The sequence below is a fragment of the Coenobita brevimanus genome, chromosome 2 (assembly GCF_032717465.1).
Source record: "Coenobita brevimanus isolate Jiangsu-jjx chromosome 2, ASM3271746v2, whole genome shotgun sequence".
Lineage (NCBI taxonomy): Eukaryota > Metazoa > Arthropoda > Malacostraca > Decapoda > Coenobitidae > Coenobita > Coenobita brevimanus.
Genome location: NC_136955.1, coordinates 34,399 through 44,313, shown reverse-complemented (window position 1 = coordinate 44,313; position 9,915 = coordinate 34,399). Strand labels below are relative to the sequence as shown.

The 9,915-nt window shown below is 42.1% G+C and overlaps 1 long non-coding RNA gene across 1 annotated transcript; it reads right to left on the bottom strand.

Moving 5' to 3' along the window:
• Positions 1 to 6,101: 6,101 nt before the first annotated feature.
• LOC145391335 (uncharacterized) lies at positions 6,102 to 9,681 on the bottom strand. The gene is made up of 3 exons (XR_013895837.1): positions 9,589 to 9,681; positions 8,578 to 8,695; positions 6,102 to 6,183 (listed from the first exon to the last, which is right to left on the bottom strand). It is a non-coding gene; the product is annotated as an uncharacterized LOC145391335 (long non-coding RNA).
• Positions 9,682 to 9,915: the final 234 nt, after the last annotated feature.

Genomic DNA, 9,915 nt, shown 5'->3' with positions numbered 1-9,915 from the left:
CCCTGAGGCCCAGCAGTTCTACAAACCATAGACCTCCACATGTCACCACTTCAGCACTAACACCCGCCACCCATACTGAATACATACTAGGGGTGTCTCATACAGGACTGGTGTAATGGTATTAGTGGGGGTGTTTTGATGGCATGTCAAATTCAAATCCCTTAAACCATTCCATGCCCCAGCCGGGATTCAAATCCGTGTCCATTGGGATAGTGGATCACCTCTCTACTGATTCACCACCTGCTTACATAATGCTACCTGCAGACATGGAGCAATACCTTTTTTACCTCAGCCTGGCCCAGATGTTTGTCCTTTTGCAGATTACTACAGGTGGCTGAATGGCAGAAAAAGACAATGCTACAGCTCAACACACAGTACTGTACTTTCCACACACTTCTTTGCAACAAGTACCATATTCTAGTGTTCATCTACTATTACAGCCTAGCAGTCACAATGACAAGATGGCAATTTTAGGTCATTACCATTAAAAAAAAAAAAATTATCCTTGCCTTAACCTACTGAGCCTAGGTGATTTTTTTTTTTTTTTGTTTGTCAGGATCTCATTGTACCATTCTTTTTTTTCCTGCACTCTATTAAACTTCCATCCTTACTCGTCAAACTGCTTCCATCGTTACTCATCACATTGCTTCCATACTACTCAATACACAGCCTCCATCCTTACTCATCATACTGCTTCCATCCTTACTCACCACACACTACTTCCACAAAATAGCCAACAAAACCAGCACAAACATCACATGAATTCAAACATAAGTGACTGCACCTGAGCTCCCTGATAATTAATGATGCCAACACAGGAAATGTTTTGCTAGATGTGGGTAAGGCCTCCCAGTTTCTTCAGCAACAGTGCAAATACAACCGGCACCTCTTGCAGTTTTGCTTGTTGTAGTGTCTTTTCCACAGCATCATCTAGACCTCCTGCAGGGGAAGAGTGCCTTATATTACTCTTGCTTCTGCTTGGCCTAAAACTGTCAGCTCTTCATCTTGAATGCTGAGGTGTTGCAAAAGATAAACACTAGAAGGTTATACTAGGCTTCTTTTACATTAACAAGGTCCAGATTTTTTTTCCTGTTGCCACTTATTTCACATAGTCCAGTGACAGAAAAAGGCAATGCTATGGCTCTATATTCCCTCCACGGGATCTTTTTTTTCTTTTTTTTTTTTTACTAGCATTATAGTGCCCCTCCCCATAAAACAAATAACTCAAAGTCAAATGGCCACCCCTTGCGGGATTGTGGCGTCTGGCAATAGATAGATAGATAGATAGATATTCTAGTGCTAATCTGTTGTTACAACTCACCATTTACAATAGAGAGATGGCAATTTTATGTCAGGTTATAGTAAAAAAAAAAATAGCAGTCAAGAAGAGGTGCTATGAAGAGAATATACAGCCAGAGTACAGGGCATTGTCTTTTTCAGCCACTGAGCTAGAAATTACAAAACTCTGGGCCAAGTTAAGACAAAATGAGTACCAGGTATAAAGCAGCACTTCAGACTAGGAAAAGGGTCAGTACAGAGATGGCATACATGATAAATTACTGTGCAGGATGGGGTCACTGATACCCAAAATAATTATTAAAGTTTGAGATGTCTAAAATTAATAAGCTGTACAATAAAAGTCCATCAATCCCAATGGCAGTGGACCGAGAATCATTCGGATTATCAGATTTTTCGGATTTTTGGGTGGGACCCCTAAGACACTTAATTTCATGTTTAAACTGAAAGTCAAGAGTGAGAGCAGTGGAAATGAGTTATTTAAGAGGAGCCTATGGAGCCACATGGAGAGACAGGCTGACGAATGAGGATATAAAGGAGCGTTGTGGTGTTGATGTGGATGTGATAGGAAGCGTTATGAGGAACACACTGAGGTGGTTTGGCCATGTGGAGAGGATGGAGGGTCAAAGACTGACGAAGAGAGTGTATGTGAGTGAGGTGGAGGGGGAAAGAGGGAGGGGGAGGCCGAGGATGAGATGGAGAGATGGGGTGGAGAGGTATATGAGAGAGGGGGGTGTGAGTTTGGAGCAGGGGAGTGAAATGGCGGGGGACAGGGCGACTTGGAGGCGATTTGTTTGTGGCCACCCAAACGGGATTGAGGCGTCTGGCAATAGATAGATAGATAGAAACTGAAATTTCACCGAATGGATCACTTTTCATTCATTCATAATACAATATGGAACATATTAACATTACGTATTACACAAATTTTTTACTTAATGTATTACTGAACTATATTGAAATATTTATTGTTGTAAAAGGTCTATCTATCTATCTATTGCCAGACGCCTCAATCCCGTTTGGGGTGGCCACAAACAAATCACCTCCAAGTCGCCCTGTCCCCCGCCATTTCACTGCCCTGCTCCCAACTCACATCCCCCTCTCTCATATACCTCTCCACCCCATCCCTCCATCTCATCCTCGGCCTCCCCCTCCCTCTTCCCCCCTCCACCTCACTCACATACACTCTCTTCGTCAGTCTTTCACCCTCCATCCTCTCCACATGGCCTATACAAATAATATTCAGTAGGGAAAAGATAAAAGAATGTCACTAGCACATCATTCACTGCATCATTAAGAAGTAGTACTAGTAATGTGGGCTGGGAATAATGGGCATTTTGTAATATCCATCACTTGTGGTGTCATACTGTTTTGTATATAATCTGAGTGATCCTTTTTTTTACCATGTGTACAGTCAGTATTATTAGCTTCATCTATAACACCATATGTCCTCTTGGGAACCTATCTAAAAGGAATGGCTGTGACTGTTACATCTCCAAGCTTCTTATCCCTGCTACTTAGCCCTTACAAAGTACTGTACTGTATATCTGCAGAAAACTGTACTGCAGAATACTTCAGAGATGGAGAGAACATTTCAACAAGTACCTAAATGTGAGGAGTAAGAGAAATCTGTAATGATGGCAGTGGGGACAACTAAATCAGGGGAATGGATGACTGAGAGAAAATTGATCCATGAGTATAACAGAAAAATATAGGTAAATAAGAGTGAGGTATAAAGCATATGAGGTGAATGGTACAGTGTATGTGAAGGGATGCTGTACAGGGAACTGAACTGAAATGTATAGATTACCAAAGGCTACACACAACAGAGTGCAGTCAGTAAAAATACACAGACACCATACAGGTTTTACTTTAATCAAATTTCAGAAATTATTTTTTAAAAACTGGTTGGCTACAATCGACCCTTTCCATCATTAAACACACTTAAAACGATGCTGAGGGACAAATACCAGTACTGTATTGGGTACATTTTACATTATTTAGGAAGTGGAGAGATGGCATGGGGCACAAGGGCTTAGGAGTAAATGAAGAAAAAACAAAAGTGATGGTATCCAGGGCTAGGGGCAGTACTGTCAAAGATGAAGGAGAATGGCTATGTGCGATTTGCCACAAGGGCATAGGAAGTAATTCCATCTTGTGCAGTGTCTGTAATAATTGGGTGCATAAGAGATGTAGTGGTATTAGAGGTAGACTGCGAGATAACGCTGATTTCATGTGTGCGGTGTGTCAGAGAGAGCAGGTGGAGATTGACAGGCGTGAAAGGATTGAACTTGCTGGTGGATCTCTTGAGTGTGTGGAAGAGTTTTGTTATTTGGGAGACATGTTATGTGCTTGTGGCAGGGCTGGAGCTAGCTCTGTGGCTAGAGCAAGGAGTGGTTGGAAGAAGTTCAGGGAGCTGTTGCCTCTCCTGACACTGAGAGGGTTCTCCCTCTGTGGTAAAGGATCTCTGTATACAGCTTTTGTTAGGAGTGTAATGCTGTATGGTAGTGAGACCTGGCAGTAAAGGAAGAGGATATTCGCAAGCTCAAATGTACAGAAATGACAATGATTAGGTGGATGTGCAGTGCATCCCCTAGTGTGAGGCCTGGGGGAGCTAGGTTTATGATGGAAGAGTTGAGGAGTAGGTTGGGACTGGACTGTATTGGTGCTGTGATGAGGAGAGGCAGACTGAGATAGTCTGAGCATGTGGAGGGGATGAATGATGATAAATGGGTGCTGAAAGTGAGAAGTGTTAATGTTAGGGGTAGGGTTGCGAGAGGTAGACCAAAAAAAATCTGGGACGATGTCATTCAGTGTGACCTCAGGGATGAGGGACTGAATAGGGAAGCTGCCACAGATGGAGCAGCATGGAGAGCTGCCATTAGGTGACCAAGACCGATGCATAGAGCCTTCAAAAATTAAACAAAACGATGGAGCTAGAAAAGGACACCTACATTTGGATGCACTGATATAACCAAGCTGCTCCCCTGCCCAGTTATACATACTTCCCTCAACTCCCTCCCTCTCCTCTAAAAGGAGAATGGTGAGCTACAAGAAGATGGCATCTCTGGCCTGTAATCCACTGGGTTCACATTCAGATAAGCCTAGGGTTGTGGTTACTACTACATTACTGTTTATAACACTACTTACAGTACCTGTACTGTACAACATTCTCACGCATTCACTCTTAACCCAAAATTTATTGGACCAAACAATGACATGAAATAACAAATAATCAATCACCGCTTACTTCACTCAATTAAGCACATAGAAAAGGGATACAGTAATATAATAACAGCTGACACACTATTGTTGGTTAATCTTCAGCTGACAAAGCTGGGCCACTTCCACACCTTGAATACCAAGTCAAGGGCATATGAAATTCTGTAAGCCTTCATTATGAAGTAGGAATCTCCTTGGTTGCTTGTCAAACTGACTCTCATCCAACTACATTTGGCCATCAACTGAGCTGAAAGAGGTTAGGATCTGAGCCGGGTTAAAACAAACATGCAAATATGTTGTTACCTGGTTCATAGCACTTCTGTATATTTGGTGCCATAATGATGCATGACATCTTGCCCATTAACTTGGTTGTCTGCTTCAGCCCACACACAAACCTCTGCCTGTCAAAAAAAAGAGAGTTACAATTTGGCCTAAATTAATAGCATGAATCCAACGATGTATTAATCAGCTGTATTTTCATAACTACCAGATTATTTCATTTTCCTTTGGAAGACTTTCTATGGTGATGGGGTTGATGGAGGGTATTTCTAACCTCTCTACTTCAAAGTCTCTCTTATGCTGAATAAAACTGTATCATGAGAGAATAAAATAGAAAATATCACTCTACTTTAATAGGTTAGAGCTGTTTCACTTTAAAAGCTGTTTCATTATTCTGCTGCTGATGAATTAACATCTATTAGTGGTAGGTGGGGGCGCTCACCATCCACTCACTCAACGTAGTGCTGCTCTCAGGTGACTGTCCTCTCCTCTCTTCCTTTCTTCTTTCCTTCCTTCCTCTTCTTTCTTTCTTTCTTTCCTTCTTTCTTTCTTCTTCCTTCTGTCTACAGGTGACTCTCCACTGACTGACATGGCAAATGGTCTTCTGTACATCAGGAAACCATTTACTACGCTGGGTGATAACCACATAACCAAACTATGGCACCTGGTGGTTTAGTGGGTAACTAAGGCACTCCTGCCAGATTAAGCCAATGTAGGTTTATATCCAAGGGATGGTTGGGGTTTATTGCTCATGTAATACCACTCAGGGATGAGTGAGGCTGGTCACTCTCATCTTACATGTCTGGACCAACTTGCCTAGCCCTGGGTTCCTACACTCCTCATGGGGCAACACAGGATTAGATAATGATGATGATGATGATGATGATGACGATATTCACTTAAAGTTACTTATGATTCATTATAAAGTTGCTCGCAAGTTAGAAATGAATGTTTTTAACCTTTAACCACTCAGTCACAAACCAGAAATATGTCTCACTTAGGGCGGTTTCACTTGAAGCAGGTGCTGGCAAAGAACGCCTTCATGTGCCAGTAGTCCGGTGCCTATATAACTCGGTGGTTCCACTGCCTGGTTTTACAAACAACCATCAATTTCCTTCCCATCCCCCAATTGATAAATGGTGGACTGCAGAAAAATGTCAGCTTCAGCCTATAGTCCACTGGCTTCTTGTTTACATAGGCCTGGGGTCACAGTTACTACTACTACTACTACCTGTGCTACAACAGCAACAACAAAAATTATCAACTGACTTGATGGCACCCTTGGCAGGGTCCCGTGCATACAGTCGCCTCTGGAACAGAACCACAGCTTTGAGCAATTCTGCTGCCACTTCATTAATTTCATCTGTCACAACATGGGTGCAGTACCTGGGGAGAGGCATCAGATTAGAGGGTTTTCTCATCAATTCACCCCGAAGTTTAATCCATCCTAAGTCATTTCATTCTTACTAACCTAACCTAACTTGACCTAACCTTCACTAACTGAACATTACTACCGGTAAATCTAAGGTAATCTAACTTAACATGCTGGTAATATAATCTTACCTAACCCAAGCTAACCTAACCTAACAACATAACATAACCATATCTAACCTAACCCAACCTAGCCATATCTATGCTAACCTAATCTACTTACATAAAAGCCGTAAAAAATAGACCAAAAAAAAAAAAACTGTAAAAAGTTTACTAACATGCAGTAAAAAGTTTACTGTATAACAGTGTCATCAACACCAGCCACAGGCACCCACATCCAGTCATGTTTTTTAAAGGCTACATGTGTTTTACTTTATCGACATCACAGTTTTTTCGGCATAAGAAATATTAACTCTTTATAAGGGTTTCAAAACGATTGATATTTATTCTAAAATACAATATTAATAAGTATTCAGCATTAGGCTAAATTTCAATGCTGTAGTACGATATATTCTTTCGAGCTGAATGGGCTTTGGTCACTGTTTTGCCTGTCGTGTCCTCGGCAGGAATCCGTTCAGATGCATTCCAAATGCCCGAGCTATAATCGGGAATTTTACCACATTACCGTTCCGATTAACCATCGTATCCTCTGCAAACCTCGTATGAAGTGCCATGTGAATATGTTTCACTTAGCCTGTCTTCAAACTCGACGCGTGATAGCGGTCTTGGGGTGCGTGATAGCATGTATGGTTGTGCATTTGATGTGTGCGTGATAGCAGATAAGTGTGATAGCTGAACACGTGATAGCAGGGGGTTGAGTGTATAATGCTTTTAGATCAGATAATGAAGCTAATGGAGAGAGTTTTAGAAGGTATGATTAGAGAAAGAATGAATATTGATGAGATGCAGTTTGGGTTTATGCCAGGTAGGGAGACCACTGATGCCATATTCATTGTCCGACAGCTTCAGGAAAAATATATTGGTAGGATAAGGGGTCTGTATTTTGTTTTTGTTGATTTGGAAAAGGTCTTTGACAGAATCCCTAGAGAGGTGGTGAAGTGGGCAATGAGAAAGCTTGGCTTGGAGGAGTGGCTGGTTAGGGTGGTTATGGCTATTTATGTGGGTGCTCGCACCCAGGTAAGAGTGAATGGAGATTTCAGTGATGAGTTTTCCGTAAATTTTGGTGTGCATCAGGGGTCAGTTTTGAGTCCCATGTTGTTTATCATGGTACTTGAAGCCCTCTCATGTGACTTTAGAAACGGACTCCCATGGGAGATGTTGTATGCTGATGATTTGGTGTTGACTGCAGAGAACGAAAGGGAGGCGGAGGAATGGTTTAGGAAGTGGAGAGATGGTATGGGGCACAAGGGCTTAGGGGTAAATGCAGATAAAACAAAAGTGATGATATCTAGGGTTGGTGGCGGTACTGTCAAAGACGAGGGAGGGTGGCCATTTACAGTTTGCCACAAGGGTGTGGGAAGTAATTCCATCTTGTGCGGTGTTTGTGATAAATGGGTGCACAAGAGATGTAGTGGTATCAGAGGTAGACTGCAAGATAATGCTGATTTTATGTGTACGGCATGTCAGGGACAGGAGATGGAGATTGTCAGGCGTGAAAGGATTGAACTTGCTGGTCCGGATGATGATGATGATGATTATTATCTATCTATTCATCTATCTATTGCCAGACGCCATAATCCCGTAAGGGGTGCCCATTTGACTTTGAGTTGTTTTACAGGGAGGGGCACTAACCCTTCACCAACCCACTTGCTGACACATTGGGAGCACGTATGGTTTGGTTATATGGTTACCACCCAGCGTAGTAAATGGTTCTTGGCTTACAGGAAACCATTTGGCTTGTCACTCAATGTAAAGCCACCTGTAAAGGAAAGAAAAGCAATAAGAAGTGACAGGAAAGATGGGAGAAATAGGAAGAGAATAGGGCAGGCACAGAAAAAGAATGATAAAGGCTAAGGAAGAAGTAGGCAGCACTACACCAAGTGAGTGGATGATGGTCGCCAACACCTACCACTAATTATTATCTATCTATCTATCTATCTATAGCCCGACGCCCTAATCCCGCAAAGGGTGGCCGCAGACAAAACGCCTCCAAGTCACTCTGTCACCCACCATTTGACTCCCCTCCCCCCAACTCACCCCCCCCTCCCTCATATACCTCTCAACTCCATCCCTCCACCTCATCCTCGGTCTACCCCTCCCTCTCCCTCCCTCCACCTCACCTACAGTACATACACCCTCTTAGTCAGTCTTTCATTCTCCATTATTATTATTATTAATGCAATCTATCAAAACACTGAATGTAATAACACACCATGTAAATTTACCTACCATTAAATATAATTTTAAATGCTGCTATTCTATCATCCTGCAGTCTTTTAGCTGCTTTCTTCAGTTCTGATAAATTTTTCTTCTTGTTGGCTCTAATTTTCCCTCGTCTCACCTGAAACTGAGAGAAAAAATAAGTGTGGCATAGTGCTATTCATTTTTTATTGCAGGTAAATACATATTCCAGCACATGAACTCCTTTAATGGTAGTACAGTAGTAGCTTTGCAGCCCTAGGTTCATCTGAATGTGAACCCAGTGAACAGCAGGCTGGAGTTGCCCCTATCCTGCAGCCCACCATCCTTTCTTCAGGGGAAAGAAAGGGAGGTGAGGGACATCTGTATAACCAGGTAGTTCCAATACCCAATCCTATCAGTGTCAGCCACCACATAAAGGCATCATTCTCCATCATCCCTTTGATGGTGCTGGTAGTGCCTTCATGTGATGGCACTGATAAAACCAGGCAGCTCCACTGCTTGATTATACGAATGTCCCTTACGTCCTTCCTTGTTCCTCTACGCGAGGTTAGTTGACTGCAGAAGAAGAGTAACTTCTGCCTGCTGACCTCTGAGTTCACTTTCCAGATTACCCTGGGGCTACAGAAGCCACTACTACTACTATTACTACTACTACTACTACAGACTACTAAAACCCTCTGATGCAGTGATCATATTTACAAATTTACTGTATTCATTCTTGGTACTTCCAGACTATTTTATTCAACTCTGGGATGATGTCTGGTAAATACAGGATTCACAAAGGCTATATCTAACTCCAGTTTGAAAAGTTTCTCCTTTGTTAAATAAAATGGTCTTAAAATGCAAAAAAACAAATGCAAATACATCACTGGAATTAACTGATTAACCCCATGAATTTTGTAATGTACTGTTTAACTTATTCAAATTTCTGCCAGACAATGGTAGGCCTAATCATATTAAGAGAGTCCCCAGACAGTAATGGAGTTAATGAAGGCTATGCTTAAATCATAATCATCATCATCATCATCTAGACCTTACTTCCTTCTTTTTGTGGTATGTCACTGCTGTTATTTGACCAGACATTTTGTGCCTGCCCCATTTCTGACTCTTTCTTTTCACCCCGTGCAGGAGTCCAAGTTTGTGAGCCACCAAGCGAGGGCCACTGTTCAAGCTGTGAGATGCTGAAAGGCGAAGTTTTTGCTTTCTGTGTAGCTCCATCATTGTGACTGCATTGAAGGATTTTCTTATACGTGACTGTTTCATCCCTTGATGCATTTATTGATGGGCTGCTGGAAAAATACACCTCACTTGTGGCAAAGTCATATTTCTTAGCCTTGTTCCTGTCTTTTCTTGGTGTATCTTTTT